This window comes from Periplaneta americana, chromosome 2, assembly GCF_040183065.1.
Source record: "Periplaneta americana isolate PAMFEO1 chromosome 2, P.americana_PAMFEO1_priV1, whole genome shotgun sequence".
Classification (NCBI taxonomy): Eukaryota; Metazoa; Arthropoda; class Insecta; order Blattodea; family Blattidae; genus Periplaneta; species Periplaneta americana.
This window is the reverse complement of record NC_091118.1, coordinates 171,733,814-171,751,685: the sequence shown is the minus strand read 5'-3', so window position 1 is coordinate 171,751,685 and position 17,872 is coordinate 171,733,814. Positions and strand designations below refer to the sequence as shown.

The 17,872-nt window shown below is 34.0% G+C and overlaps 1 protein-coding gene across 1 annotated transcript in view; it reads right to left on the bottom strand.

The window, feature by feature from the left end:
- The window catches only part of LOC138695208 (uncharacterized), a 666,755-nt gene that overhangs the window by 177,084 nt on the left and 471,799 nt on the right, over window positions 1-17,872 (bottom strand). The gene's annotated exons all lie outside the window — the stretch shown is intronic.

Below are 17,872 nucleotides of genomic sequence, written 5' to 3'. Positions count from 1 at the left end.
ATGAGAATATTGTCCAACATTGGCAATAATTGACAATTCATTATTTGACATTTCCCAATTATTACTACTATTGAAAGACGATGAAAATATTTGCCAACGGTGACAATCGATAATTTAACGTTTCTCAATTACTACGACTATAGAAAGACAATGGAAATATTGTCCAACAGTGACAATTGACGATTCATTATTTAACATTTCCCAATTACCATTATTGAAAGACGATGGAAATATTGTCCAACAGTGACAATTGACGATTCATTATTTAACATTTCTCAATTGCTACGACTATTGAAAGACGATGAAAATATTGTCCAACAGTGACAATTATTGATAATTCATTATTTAACATTTATAATTACTACTACTATTGAAAGACGATGAGAATATTGCCCAACAGTGACAATTGATAATTCATTATTTAAAATTTCCCAATTACTACGACTATTGAAAGACGATGAGAATATTGTCCAACAGTGACAATTGATAATTCATTATTTAAAATTTCCCAATTACTACGACTTTTGAAAGACGATGGAAATTTGTTAACAGTGACAATTGACGATTCATTATTTAATATTTCCCAATTACTATTACTATTGAAAGACGATTAGAATATTGTGCAACAGTGACAATTGATAATTCATTATTTAACATTTCTCAATTACTACTAGTAGTGTACGACGATGAGAGTATTGTCCAACAGTGACAATTTATAATTCATTATTTAAAATTTCCCAATTACGACGACTATTGAAAGACGATAAAAATATTGTTCGACAGTGACAATTGATAATTCATTATTTAAAATTTCCCTATTACGATTATTGAAAGACTATTAGAATATTGTGCAACAGTGACAATTGATAATTCATTATTTAACATTTCCCAATTACTATTACTATCGAAAGACGATGGAAATATTGTCCAACAGTAACAATTGATGATTCATTATTTAACATTTCCCAATTGCTACGACTATTGAAAGACGATACAATTATTGTTCGACAGTGACAATTGATAATTCATTATTTAAAATTTCCCTATTACGACTAGTGAAAGACGATGAAAATATTGTCCAACAGTGATAATTGACAATTCATTATTAAACATTTTTCAATTACTAGATATTATGTTTTGAAAAACGATCAAAAAATTTCCCAATAGTAAACATTCAAAGTAGATAACCCATTATTTAACACTTAATCAATTACTTCGACTATTCAGACGATGAGACAATTGACCAAATATGGTAACTGATAGTTCACTTAACCTAAATTTTCAATAACGAAGACCATTAAAGACCATGTAACTACTCTCCAATGGTCATAACTGATTGTTTAATTTAATGCCAATTGTAACTACCAGTCGAAATAACTGTTCAAGAGCGATGGTTTTCAGTTCTTTATTTAACATTTACTTATGTCTATTAAGATTATTCAAATACAATACAAGAATTTTATTTAAGTGGTAATTAGTAATTTTTATCATTGCCTTTCAATTGCAAAGGTTATTTATTCCAAGGCAATGAAACGACTGTCCAAGTGATGGTGTTAATTACTTAACTTCTCGTTTAAACTTCCGAGATTAAAGACGAAGAGATAGTAATAATGAAGGATTAGTGGATTCAAGACAAGTGTACTCTGAAGGCGACTGTAAAAACGATACTACGGGAGATAAAGAATTCTAATAAGAACTAGCAAAAGAAGAATGCTTAAATGAGTGATTCAAATGATGTAGTAGGTTATATGACGTCGTAAATCCAAGAATTATCGAATGAGATTTCTAAAACATTGTAATGAATGGTTGCAGTGTGCCGTACATAGCACGCAGAAGAAGCTCCCGTGCCGGACACGCAAAGAAAGTGATTTAGCGCGCACGGTACGGCACGCCACCAAGAGCAGCGTCCACACACATCTGGAGGATGAAGTAATATAGGCTACTCCAGGCAGAGTAAGCAATACTGGGTGGCCCTAACACATCGGTCGGGCTGGTCGATATTCCACCCGCACGACACATCTGCACAACGGCCTCTCTCTACAGTCAAGAGCCGCATTATTCATCTAAATACGTTCTCTTCGAAAAGCATTTACAGAATGTCACACCCCTGATTGTCTCCACGGAATTTATCAGTACTCCTTGCAGGTGTTTTTTTTTCTCTCACCTGTCTCCTTGATTTTCATCCTAATATTGAAGAGAGAAACTAAGTTGGATCCATAGGCGGAATTATGGGGGGGGGGCATGGGGGCACTGCCCCCCAAACTCCCCTGAACTCTTTTTTTCTATTAACATTAGAAGATATTGAATTCAAAAGATTTTTCTTGCTTCTGTTTATGATTAAATTTCTGTGCTCAAATTGACGAATTACTCATTTGAGGAATTGAAGCACTGTCATGTTTTTTTTGTAACAGCCTGTATTCATGTGTTAGAAGTCTTCAGGTGTTCAGGTCGCCACTTGGAGGAAATATGAATAACATAATGCACAACAATGCAGAAAAAAGAAAAGTGATCCCGGCACAATGTGTAAATTTAAAGACGAGAGATTACTGTAAGTGAAATAATTAGAATTTACATCTCATATGATATCTTCAGAAAGGTAAGCTACAGATAAAAAAGTTTCTGTTAGCACTGTTACGTAGTGTTATTGATGTATACATGTGTTTGTGCATGAGAGAGAAAAACAGGGAGATTGCTTTAAGTTATACCCTATTATAATTTGTAGTAGACCTACAGTTCAAGCCCTATACAACTTGGTCCGAAACATCGCGGATGTGGATGTAACACTGTAAGAAATATTATGACCCTCGAAAATACCTTTATTATATGATCATTTTCCGATAGGCCTATACTGTAACAGGGCCAAACTATAACAGGGGGAGGAGGTAAATAATTTCTCCCATAATCTCGTTATATCGGGATTCTATGGTTTTGCTTTGCCCCCCCCCCCCAAGGAAACCGTTCTCTCTCCGCCTATGGTTGGATCTACATGGTGATTCAAGAGGAGTAGAAAATATTTTGGCGGGTAGTAGTATGGATTATTCTGAGTAAAACGGCTCATATAAACATCCGTCCAATGGTTGTGGAGGCACATCTGTTTGAATATTACGCATAACAAGCGGCAAGAACAGAATTATGTAAAGTCTTAAACAAACAAACGCTAAGTCTCCTTCGGAAGACTTCGGTTGATTCCGTGAGAACGTAGATTTACACATGAAGGAATTTCTTATGCACGATTCCGCTCTGTATTGTCTTGGTTTTGTTTGTTGCTTTTTCTGTCTGTTTATAGGTCAAGTGTTATGAATAATCTATAACGAAGACATCGAGTAAATTAGGTGCAAAATAAGCATGTTTTCCCTAATCGTGTGAACCAGGCGCTAACCGAAGTGGACTTAGACAAATTCACGCTACAGGAGAGCGCCCATTTTTTGTGTCCAAGGCTGTACAATAAAAGTAAAAAACTTAACATTTTTCACTTGATTTTAATTTTATAAAAAATGGGGTAATTAATAAATACGGGGATTATAATGACAGAAATAGTTTATAACTTAATTCTAAAGTAACATACTTAACTATGGTATTAATTTCCAAATTGATCCAAATCTCTGTAATGAGAATTTCAAACAACACATTACTGCTATCCAACCAGGAAATTAACCGTGAAAGAAATGTGCTTACTATTGCGTCATCTATTGGAGCGAAGTAGATAATATTACCTTTATAACGTCAGTTTAAAAAACATGCGCTCTCCTGCATATGTTATTTCCTGTATGGAGGGATTAAAAGATTTTGTAACTAGGGTAGTATAAACATGTGTGTATCAGTGTTATCGTTTGTGCTTTGAGAGTTAGCCAATGGAGATGCGTGTACCCACGTGTGTGACCTTATGACATCAACATTCATTCATAGCATTACCCCGCTGCGTCCCATTCTCCTGAGACTTTCTCCTGGTTGGAGTACAGTACCGTCATCTGGATGCGTGAATCTTTCGACTGTCAATTGCATTGTTGTCTTGAGACTACGCGTCATAAAATGAGAAAGCAATTACGAAGTAATTAATAAAAATACTCTGCCGTATTAAATTTAACAACGGAGGTATAAAGAGAGAAATGAAAAGAAATATAAAAGATTTTATTTCAAATCCCAAACATTCTTGCAATGTCAACCGTGCTCACAATAACAATAACAATAACAGCTCAAACATTTCCCACTTATTAGAAGAATTCGATTCATTCCCTGTTACTTTTTCCTTGGTACGGAGGAGGTGCCCAAAGGCTTGCACAGCAAACCGAGGCTTATTATGCTTACCATTCCGTTTGTGTCGAAATGGTTATTGGAGTCTGAATGGTAGCTTTCTTGTAGATTCGCGACTCAGCTGTATGGTGCTATCTGAACTCCATCACAATACTACATCCAGCTGCACTATTTTGATAAATACTATTGAAATGATTACGAATAACTGAAATGGAAAGTGACGGTAGAATGATGGAGGGAAACAGGAGAATCTCGAGAAAACATCTAAGGAATTTTGCCTTTGTCCACCACAAATACGACTTTGCCATCGCTGGAAATTAAATATAAACACACTAATTATTATTCTACCATCTTTCGCTGGGTTTGAACCAGCGAACCCCAAGACGTATAGTGGAAAGTTTTGTCTATGTGTTTTGCAGATTTCTACGTAAATTACTTAGGCTACACCGAAATGTGTTCATGTTATTTCACATCTGTGTCACGAAAGCAGGACACAGGTTATAAGTCACAATGTATATTATAGAAGATCTTATCACGGGCGTCTCAGGTCGTTACCGGGGAGTGCCCGGAGCGTTTGAACGCGGCTCCTACATGATCTCTGCACATAATTTAGTTTAGACTGACACAGTAACTACCGGCGAAGTCGAGTTTTCCGCCCACGGTTGTGAGAAGGGAGGAATAAATCCACGAGGTTATAATACTCACGATAATATTAGTTGCACAAAATTGCATTGAAGGAACAGCATTCCTTCAGCTGGCTTCCCCACAAAGACAGTTTTCCAAGTATTACATTAAATATGTTATTATTATGCATTACTATCGTATTTCCTGTGTTAGAATTATATTACTAATACAAGCTGCATGCGAAAATATATTATACAATTTGTATTTCTAGAAATGAAAAAGTATGTCGTCATCATCATAATCATGGTCACCTATCTGTCAAGTAAGGCTGTAGCACACTGCAGCGAACATTCTGCCTCTGACAGGACGGTTTTGTCTCGGACCGTCTAATGTGACGGTGATTACACGCATTGTTATGAGGCTGCAGCATACTGTATCGGACATTCTGTCTCAGACAGGACGGTTTTGTCTCGGACTGTCCAATGTGAATTATTACACGCATTGTTATGAGGCTGTAGCACACAGTATCGGACATTCTGTCTCAGACAGGACGGTTTTGTCTCGGACTGTCCAATGTGAATTATTACACGCATTGTTATGACGCTGCAGCATACTGTATCGGACATTCTGTCTCAGACAGGACGGTTTTGTCTCGGACCGTCCAATATGACAGTTATTACACGCATTGTTACGAGGCTGCAGGATACTGTATCGGACATTCTGTCTCAGACAGGACGGTTTTGTCTCGGACTGTCCAATGTGAATTATTACACGCATTGTTATGAGGCTGTAGCATACTGTATCGGACATTCTGTCTCAGACAGGACGGTTTTGTCTCGGACTGTCCAATGTGAGTTATTACACGCATTGTTATGAGGCTGTAGCATACTGTATCGGACATTCTGTCTCGGACAGGACGGTTTTGTCTCGGACTGTCCAATGTGAATTATTACACGCATTGTTATGAGGCTGTAGCATACTGTATCGGACATTCTGTCTCGGACACGACGGTTTTGTCTCGGACTGTCCAATGTGACAGTCATTACACGCATTGTTATGAGGCTGCAGCATACTGTATCGTACATTCTGTCTCGGACAGGACGGTTTTGTCTCAGACTGTCCAATGTGACATTTATTACACACATTGTTATTAGGCTGTAGCATACTGTATCGGACATTCTGTCTCGGACAGGACGGTTTTGTCTCGGACTGTTCAATGTGACAGTTATTACACACATTGTTATGAGGCTGCAGCATACTGTATCGTACATTCTGTCTCGGACAGGACGGTTTTGTCTCAGACTGTCCAATGTGACATTTATTACACACATTGTTATGAGGCTGTAGCATACTGTATCGGACATTCTGTCTCGGACAGGACGGTTTTGTCTCGGACTGTCCAATATGACAGTTATTACACACATTGTTATGAGGCTGTAGCATACTGTGTCGGACATTCTGTCTCGGACATTCCGATGTGACAGCGATTACACGCATTGTTATGAGGCTACAGCATACTGCGTCGGATACTTGTCCTGGGACGAATGTCCGATGCAATATACTGCAACCTCATAACAATGCCTGCGATCACCTTCACATCGGACGATCCGAGACAAAACCGTCCTGTCCGAGACGGAATGTCCGATGCTGTACGCTACCGGCCTATTATACGAGATCACCTGACAAGGAAGAGAAGGAATAAAAACGCTGGTCGACAAAGTCATGAGATGGCAAGCTGAAATCATAACACGAAAATTCAGTAACCTGTAAAATGATGACGATGGGATGAATCTTAAGGTGAAGATGAAGATGATGACATATGATGCACAACACTGGCCTTTATGTATGGGTAGAATAATTATTATGTACTTTAAATATTCCACAACCTTAAATTAATCAATTTGTATTAAATAAATATGTTAAATGTTAATTAACATTATGAAGAATATGTGTGTGTGTTTGTGTGTATGTGTATATATATTTAAAGTCTTAAAATAATAAGATTATACAAAATAATGCTAAACGGTTAAGTTCTTCTTTGTGAAATGAGCCCAATTCATTCATAGTTACATAAGCTGTTATAATTCCTGTAAGTTATAGGTAAAATTAACAAAATTCAGACCTATGTATGTTTAAAAAAATAAATGAACTAACAGCATCTAAGAATATAAAACATATAAAAGCATAAGCCAAATTTCAACATTAGATTTAAAAATAAATTCATATACTTGTGTATCAGTTCTCAAGAATAATCTAAAAAAGCTAATTTGGTTATCAAACTACGCCTGGGAATCTTAGTACAGTTTATTGGATGTGAAACAGAGGTTCCCAAACTATGAGGCTCGCCATAGGAAGGTGGCATACGAGATAGTTCGTGTATACATGCAAGAAAGTATGTGGAGAAAATTTTACAATGTAGGGCCTACTGTGTGATTTGAGACTTTCACGCGGTACAAGTTGTTTGGGTACTTGCACCGTGTCGTGGATGCAGAGGCATCGCTGCGTGTATGGCAAGGTGCAAATAACCAAAAATCTTGCACTAAAAGGTATTGCTATATTCTTTAGGAGTTTCCACTTATTAGTGGCTGTCACTCATATTAACAACTATTTCAACACACGCAGTTCCTTTGTAAGCAAGATAATGAGTTTTCTATGCTTGGAATCAAATCGAGAGTTATTAAATTTTAGCCTCATTTCCTGTCACTTGGGTAAAAGCGGAGAATGAAGATAATAATTTCATTACATTTTAATAATATATAAAACAATACTGACTTTTTAACCGAAAATATGAAATAATCATAATTTAAAACTTCAAAGAAAAGATACTATTGTCTTACAAGCAAACGTTCTGATGGGGGCAGATAAAAACGTTAAATTTTTTTCTTCCACCATGTTAATAACGTCAAAAGAAATGTTTATACAAATTTTGGCCACTCGACCGCAATTACAAGGCCGTCCAGAAAGTGATTTTCCCTGGGACCGTTTATAGAAAAAAGCACAATTACATAGAAATATTTATTGAAATAGATACAGCAATTGTTGCGCTATTTGTCAACATATAAGCCACTGGAATTGAGACATTTGTCATACCATGAGATCAATTTTTGTGTCGTAGAAGTCAGCCGCCTCAGATCGGAACCAGCGTTTGACTGCGTCTGCACCTCTCTCTCTCTCTGTCGATCCCATGGTATGAGAAATGTCTCAATTCCGATGGAAAATATGTTGAAAAAGTAGCTCAACAATTCCTCTGTCCGTTCCAATAAATGTCCAATGAAATTGTGTCTTTTTTCCTGTTACAGGCCTCTGGCGAACTTATTTTTTCACGGCCCTCCGTAATTGCGGTCGAGTGGACAAAATTTGTATATGCACTTCTTTTGACATTATTAATATGATGGAAGAAAAAAATTTAACTTTTTTATCTGCCCCCATCAGAACGTTTGCTTGGAAGCATTATGTGGCGAACTAAAAGTTTGGGAACCAACGATTGCAGTTGTTAGTTGCACACAATATTCAAAAGCAGACATTTAAGTAATCTGTTATTAAAATATTTTTCATATTTTAATAAAACTATTAGGAAATTATTAAGCTCTATACAGTACAAATAATCTTTAACAGGCTCACTTACAATAAAAACACATTTAATCAACGAATACAGTTTGTTTCTACAACTAAGCGCCATTTTGTGGACTTGAACTGGATCAAACTACACACAACAATAACATCATTGCTTTCAAAAAATCACTAGTTAGTTCGTGCAAGTATGTCACACGGGGTTGCTACAGTGATTGATTAGCTAATTAGTGGAGCTCGGACAAACACGTCTCGAAGTGGTTTTCGCTAACTAAACACTGGTTGCTATGGAAGCATTATGTTCGACACAAGACACTCGTTGCTGCCCCCTAATTAACCAAAGCGACAAACAAACATACAGAGTGCTGCCTAGAAAATACAAGGAAACTAAAGTGTATTAGCTTTCACATTGTCTTCAGACTGAACACATTTTAGTGAGTCACAATTTTAAGGGCCGTTTGGTGAATTTATAGGCTACTCCATAGTAACTGACGACTTCTCTACATATTCTTAATTTTGCTTCGTTCGTTGCAGGTATAATTCGTTAAGAGAGTTATTTTCTGTATATTTTTAGAGTTTTTGAAGCTCCGTTTTTGAGTACTCGTACCTGGCTTAAAATTGCTCATATAAATGTAATATTACTATGAAAGTAATTCTAAATGTATATTGATGAAATGTTTCACAACTTTTAAAGCGTACATCCCAAATTTAAAATTCAACAACAAAGAATTTGGTATTTTTTCCAATAAAATTCTTATATAAGAGCGAAAATTTGAGTATAAAAATAGCTCGCAATAGTAGAAAATAATACGAGTAGCTTTTATATAAATGTTTTTAACGTATTTGTATAATATTATTTGAAATTATAAGAGAAAGTATTAATTCAGTATCGGCGAAAAATTACTGTTAAAATATTATACAAATTTCTTTTCGAGTAAATAGTTTAAAATAGGGAACATGAATTAATGCGATAGCTTTTTTTAAAGTTCTTTGAAATTATATAGATAAAATATTTTACATTTGTTTAAACACATCCCAATTTCAAATTTGGACAACAAACGAAATTGGTACTATTTCCATCAAAATTCTCACATATATTTGCCTACAGCGAAATTTTGAATGCAAAAATATCTCACAGCAGTAGCAAATAATATGAGTATATCTTGTAGAAATGTTTTTAATGTAGGCCTATTTCTAAAATATTATTAGAAATTTTAAGGAAAAGTATTACTGTCAAAATATTCCAAGTTTTTTCTGGGTACTACCTAGCTCAAAATAGCACATAAGTATAAATGTGAGTTTCATGACAGTAGTTCGAAATGTATATATTGATAAAATATTTCACAACTTCTTAAGCGTACATCCCAACTTCAATATTCAGACAATAAATGAATTAGTTATTATTTCTACGAAAATTCTTACATTATAAAATCAGAGAGCGAAATTTTGAGTACAAGAATATCTCACAATAGTAGCAAATAAAACGAGTAGCTTTTGTAAAAAATGTTTAATATTTTTATAAAATATTATTTGAAATTATGAGTGAACGTTATATTAAAGTATCGGCGAAAACTTATTGCCAAAATATTGGAAATTACTTGCTTTGTATAGGTATGGGTTCACTTTTACATAAGATGTTATTGTACGTAGATTTCACTATGCAGGTTTATTTTAATTTGTATTATAGTTGAATCACACCTCAAAACGAATAAATTTGTAATCTTATACAGTATATAACATTAATTGCTTTTTTAACTTTTCTATCTTCACAATACAATACCACCAATTTAAGAAATTATTTACGTTTAAAACATATATTGTGCTAATGGCGTTATTTTAGTTAAAATAAAATTTTATAATGCCGATAATGAGGTGAAGCACAAAGTTATTATGGAATTTATTAATGAAACATAATTTAAAATGGATAGCATTAAATATTACATTTTGCTGTTAACGTCTGTCATAATTTTCATTCACAACGAGATAGGTAGAAACTAGCACTGGAGTAGAAATGAATAATTAACACAGCCCTAAAATTGTTACACTCTCGCTAAAATCACATAAAATAGGGTTTATGTACATTTTACTTCATATAGAGTGAAGCGACAGAACAAAGACGAAATGGTAATATGAAGTATAGACCTAGAAGGGGGTAGAAAGAAATCTAATAAGTTAGAAATACAGTGATCTATGGATAGTAAAGTACACAAAGAAAATCAGTGATAAGTGAAAACATATATGAAAAGCCACAACGTCTAGTGTTAACTCTTTATACAGTAAATACATGTGATAACTAGTGTAGAGGCATTTAGGGAAAGGAGTCAAATGTACAGGCAGATGTGGGAGTTTACCACTACTGCGTGTTCAGTTCAAAGTGTGTCATGACTCGCTGTATGCCGTCATGTGGCTAGTCGATGAGCCTAGAGAATTCAATCTTCCTACACTTCCGCAGAGGCGTATTACCTACGTGCCAGAGAAGTTGCCTAGCAAGTACTGCGTTCATTCTGAAGAGTACTTACAGATAGGTACGGTAACACCTGTAGTGGCAGGAATATGAACTGTTTGGAAACACGTACTGAGGTGAGTTTTTTCCTTACTGTCGGGATATGGGGAGAGGGTTAAGACGATTACTTACGTATTTGTTGACATTAACTTGGACGGTCAACATGGACACGGAGCATTTGATTTGTATTGTGGAATGTTGCCGTACGCAACCGATGATAACAAATACCCTGCGTACGACTTTCCCGCACAAAACACAGTTCGAAAGAGGTTATGGTAGCACACAGACTTTACAGACAGCCATCTGTTGCTACGACGTTCAAGTTATACCGTACACGTTCTCAAGTTCAGATTGAACGCCTTGATTAATAGTCAACTTCTCTGACATAATAGCTGAAACTCGCTTCAAATCGCTGACTCACAACAGTGACGTCATGACATACTTTGAAATGAACACGCAGTATTATAAATTCACAGTTTAACCTTACGCGCTAATCTTCACATACTGACAAATGACTAGGAACATATTTTGCATTGTAAAATCGACAACCTTAAAGGGTTAGGTACAGCTTACAGCAGTAAAATTTTGGAAATATTCAACTTTTTTTTCCTCCATTACTGTATATTGTACAATAATGAAAAATAGCTTGAGTAAAACACTGTCCTTCTGTTACAGTATATGAACAAAAAAATATTTTTACGATAAAAAAAAATTATACATTTTTTTTTTCAAAATTCTGTTCCCCGTGCAGTGACGAAGCGTTTCCCACATAACTAAAAAACTATCCAACATTCTGTGATGAAATGTTTAGTACGTAATTATGCATATCATATCTACAATATGATACAAGATCACTTCTCTACCTTTGATAGATTGCCTGATAAAAAATAAATGAATTTAAAAAATGGTAAAATATTAGTATTTTCTCTTAACACAAAATAAAGAAAAATATTATTTATTAAGGAATGTAGTTGAAAGAGCATGATATTGTAAACATGAGTTTCAGCAATAAAATAAAAGCGAGAGAACCTGAAAATGTTAACAAGTTTATGAGTTATGAGGGAAACGCTTCATCACTGCACAGTGAACTGTCACCATTTTGAATATTGAAAAAAAATATATATAGGCCTAAATAATTTTTTACCATAAAAATATTTTTTTTCATATAGCAGAAGAACAGTGTTTTACACATACCGATTTTCATTATTGTATATGGTACAGTGTCCCGCGCCGTGGCGTCGCGGTCTAAGGCATCCTGCCTAGGACTCGCGTTACGGAATGTGCGCTTGTTCGAGTCCTCATGGGGAAGAAATTTTCTCATGAAATTTCAGCCAGTGTATGGGACCGGTGCCCACCCAGCATCGTGATGCACTTGGGGAGCAACGATAGGTAGCGAAATCCGGTTGCGAATGCCAGCTATAACGGCTGGGGGGATCATCGTGCTAACCACACGATACCTCCATTCTGGTTGGATGATCGTCCACCTCTGCTTCAACATGTGGGCGTGAGGCCAGCAGCCGGCTGGTCGGTCTAGGCCCTTCACGGGCTGTAGCGCCACGGATTATTATTATATGATACAGTAATGAAGGAAAAAAATGTTGAATATTTCCAAAAGAATTAATGCTGTATGTTGTACCTAACCCCGTAAGGGAAAGGGACTACTGAAACAAATTCTTCACAGAACTAGCCGACTTCAAGAAGGACAATGAACAACATGTTCGATGCTGATGACATAGGATAAAAAAACACATTTCTTTATGAGATATTTTTTTCCTACAGTTGGTTACATTTCATACATAACTAGTTATAGAGGACTGATGAAGAGTAATATATTTGGGTTCGATCACGTAATGAAGTGCAACAAGTTTGTACCAACACATTCACTTATGATTGGATATAATAATACTTATTATATTGAAGTCAAAACCCTGAACAATACGTCACAGAACTTATTTCAATTGTCCTATTATAACACATTTTAAAATACAGGCTGATCCGTTTGGGTATGGATAATATTAATTTATTATTATAATGCTATTATGATAGTATGATAATTTTTTGCTGGTAATATTATGCTTAAAGGATGGGAGTTTCCATAATCAACAATGCATAATCTGAAAGGACAAATGAAAATCGTAGATGATTAAAATGGCTACTACAAATCAACAGCGGGCATAATGTGTTATTTGGTATGCTGAATTTGAGAGTTCAAAGGGAATTCGACGTGAGTATGGTGTGCGTAATGTACCTAAATACGATTCCGTAATGTTGTGGTATCGAATATTTTTAGAAACAGATTCAGTGTTAAAAAAACATGCACAATTTTGTAGTAGCCATTATAATCATCTACAATTTTCATTTGTCCTTTCAGATTATGCATTGTTGATTGTCATATATGGAAACTCCCATCTCTTAATATTAATATGTATGTATGTATGTATGTATGTATGTATGTATGTATGTATGTATGTATGTATGTATGTATGTATGTATGTATGTATGTATGTATGTATGTATGTATGTATGTATGTATGTATGTATGTATGTATGTATGTATGTATGTATGTATGTATGTGTGTATTTAATGCTCAACCAGATTGATTCAACATCATTTGGTTTCTGGCAGACCAGTACAAATTCCCCATAGAGGATTTAAAATTTACAAGTTTTTTACAAACATTTAACAATATCACAATATAACCAGCAAGAAATTTTTCCTACTATTATAATAGCTTTATAATAATAAATTAATATTATCCATACCCAAAACGGATCAGACTGTACTATTTTTAAACTATCCAGAGAAGGATAAATTGTATTAAAATGTAATAGATTTGAAGTCAAGAGCGCACTAGTTCTATATTTTAGAAAGTAGTTTGTAGAAAGTAAGTCTGAATATAGAAAGTATTTTTAAATCATCCAGAGAAGAATTAATTGTGTTTGAATTTTAATACATTTAGGAAAAAGTATCTTTGTAGCCAATATAGCAATAGATCTGTATTTGAGTAAGTTATTGGTAGGAAGTAAGTTTCGTTATATATTTTTTAAATAACTAAAAGGAATGAATGGTTCTTAATTTTAATATTGATAGGAAATAGTATCTTGAAAGCCAAGAAAGTAATATCCCTACATCTTAATTGAGGAGAATGAATTGTATTAAATTTTAATACATTTGGGGAAGTAGGCTACCTTTGAAGCCGAGGCTGTAATAGGTTCGTATTTGAGAAAGTTATGTGCGGAAAGTAAATATTAATATAAGAATAATGTTTTTATAATGATTAGGGAATTAATGGTATTAAATTTTAACACTTACAGGCAAAAGTATCTGGAAATCAAACAATGTGTTAGAACGATATTTGAGAGCAAGTTCTAGGCAGAAGGAATTTAATGGTAATGTTTCAAATATGGAATTTAATTTAAGTTATTTCAAGAAGTTTCACTGTTCATGTAATGAAATTGTCGGAGAAACAAGGACAGCGCTATTTAATCACAGGGAACAAATCGAGCGTCGTATGACTTCTGTGACAAACATTCGCTAAAAGTTGTTTACTTCCATTTCTCGTTTTGTGCACAGCGTAGGTCATTTGTCAAGATGAGAATCGATTCCCTATGGCTTTAAAACGCAGTGATAGATGCTGTAACAAATGACGACGCGACTGTGTACTGTATACAAAAGAGGCTGGAGTCTTGCTCTATGTAAAGTTTAAGCGGCTAGAGGGCTCACATCAAGCCTATTTGATGTAACGTACATACAAACGTGGACTGGAGACAAACTGCTGTAAATTCCCTGCACTCTGACCTCCGGGAATACGGGAACAGGGCTTACATGAATGGGAATTCATAAGCCTTTATAACAGCGGCTACAATCCAACCACACTCACTGACGAACAAAACCGACGTGAAAAAATTGTGTGGATTTTGACGTACGTGGATGAATGGAAAATCTGCGGCACAATTTACAGGATTACTTCCAAATTATATTTTGCGCACTGAAAATGTATTATGCATTATAATTTTTTATAAAAGCATTTATAATATTTATAACATTAAAATTCAATACATCAAATGTCGATATTATGTAAAGATTATTTTTAATTGGTTTATTTTTACTACGCTTTACCTATTAAAATGGCTATCTAGCGTCTGAGCGGAATGAAGGTGATAATGCCAGCAAAGCGCTGAAAGTTAACTAACATTTAGTCTTAACAAATCGATGGAATACACCGGAAAAAATCTCAAACAGGTAATATGCGCCAACCAGGATTTGAACCCGGGCCCGCTAGTTTCGCAGTCAGACATGCTAACCGTTACTCCACAGTATTATTATTGTAAATGGAAAAATACTGAATTAAAATCTTTATATATTAATATGTTCTTTTGAATACTTGCACCGAATGTAACATGTGTTAATGGAACATTTTATTGTAAACATTTATATTCCCTTGCATTTAACATGTAAAACATTTAACATAATTATGTTGTTTAGGCAACTGTCCGAAAACAGGTTTGAACCTCACAAGTGATACCAAAAAAAAACACCACTTATGAGACAACTAGACCAGGAGATAATGGGGTAGGGTGACCAGTAAGTTCCTTTCCCCCTAACATAATTATAAACAATTTAATTCTGCTGGAGCATTTACAACTTTAGTTTTCAGTATTAATGTTAAAGTAACGTATCGGCATTATGCATTCACTGTATACCAGTAAAAATTTTGCATAAAGATCATTGAAAATTGAAGATGTATCTAAAGATTGTTAACAGTACTTACTTCAACATTATGCGTCCATTGTATATATTACGTAGTCTTTGTAAAATAATTTTCTGTGAAAGAAAAGGCCTGATGGTCATAACTCCACCAGAATAAATAAATAAATAATAAATAAATAAATAAATAAATAAATAAATAAATAAATAAATAAATAAATAAATAAATAAATAAAGTAAGTAAGTAGGTAGGTAAGTAAGTATGTAAGTAAGTAGGTAAGTAAGTAAATAAATAAATAAATTTAATAAATGAATAAATTAATGATATTTAATTGAACAGACTGTGATATAAGTTAGAAATTTTTCAGTAAAACTCCTACAACTCCTATATATATATATATATATATATATATATATATATATATATATATATATATAATTTAAAGTTATACAATATATAATTTCATCATAAATAATATGCAAGGCAGGGTGAATTTCCGACCTTATAATACAGTATGGAATAACTTAATTAAAGCCTTCATTATTATCGAATTATGTATTAATTCACGTAAGGTACGTACTTAACCAATGTAATATAAACGATCGATGTATTTCGCGTTTTCTACATGTAGGTTAAAATTTAATGTAGCCTACTTTTGTGGGAAAGTGCAATGAAGAATTTACATATCGTACAGCATGAACACAAATTTCACAATTTGGGACATCTGGCCGAAATCTACGGCTGACCACTAGGATCCAGAATACAAAGCAGAGGTGAAATTAAAAATACAATATGATTGCGGTGAGAATACGGAACAATGATAAATTTAAAAATAATACTTAAGAACAACAATTTTCAAAATTATTATTTTAAGACATCTAATCCCCTTTGAAAATATGAATAGACAAATAAATATCAAGCAATTATAATAAACATATCTCCTGTAATAACAATGAAATATAAAATAGATCAAAAGAACACAGGGAAGTCCACACCTGTGGAGTAACGGTTAGCGCGTCTGACCGCGAAACCAGGTGGCCCAGGTTCGAATTTCGGTCGGGGCAAGTTACCTGGTTGAGGTTTTCCCGGGGTTTTCCCCTCAACCCAATACGAGCAAATGCTGGGTAACTATCGGTGCTGGACCCCGGACTCATTTCACCGACATTATCACCTTAATTTCATTCAGATGCTAAATAACCTGAGATGTTGATACAGCGTCGTAATATAACCCACAAAATATATAGGGTAGTGTCTATGTAAAGACGAACTTTAAGCGGAAGCATTGGAATACATTAATTTTGTCTGGCAGAAACAAGATAGACAAATTATTAGTAGGAACAGAAAAGGAAAATTGTTTAAAGATTGTTCCATTTTTATTCTAACGAAAATAATGCAGACGAATTCAGTTTTATTTTTAATTAAATAATAAAATATGCATAGGCAACGAACAATAAAGTAAGGATCAGTGATCGAACCCAAATACGAAACTAAACGTCTACAGAATAATTACATTAGGTATTATATTTTATACGTTCCTCCTAACATATAATAAGATATAAATTGTGTTCCGATGAATGGGAAAAGGAGAAATGAAACATGATCTTATAAAATTAATTTAATAGAATTGTCTTGTGCAACAGCGTTGTCAGAAACTATTTAACAGAAATAGAACTTGCTTTTTCTTTCCTTCGATTAATTTCTTTAATTAACTTCTAGGAAGAGAAATAAATTTTTAGACTTGCGACAAAGAGTAACTAATTTTTTTTTACTGTTAACTGGACCAAAAAAAGAAAGAGTAAAAATGAATTTCTATAATACAGTTCACGACATTTCATAAAATTATTTATTTTCATTGGGAGAAATGTGCCAAGATAAACAATTAAGGACGTTTAAGTTTCAGTAAAAATATTTTCCAAATTTACTGAGTTTTAATAACGTTAAAATAAATGTACAAAATTCAATAGTATAAAATAAGAAAAAACTGGTAAAGAATTAAGAGTAGATAACATACATCAAATTTAGTATAAAATTTGGTGTATTAATGATAAAAATATACATATGTATTTTAATCAAGTGTATATTAATGCAAACAATTATGGAACCAATATTAAAAGGGTAAATACATTAGTTACTCTGAGGGGCAACGAAATGTTTATATGTATAAAGAGTCTGACAATAAATGAAGTATGTAATGTAACATCAATTAATAGTACAT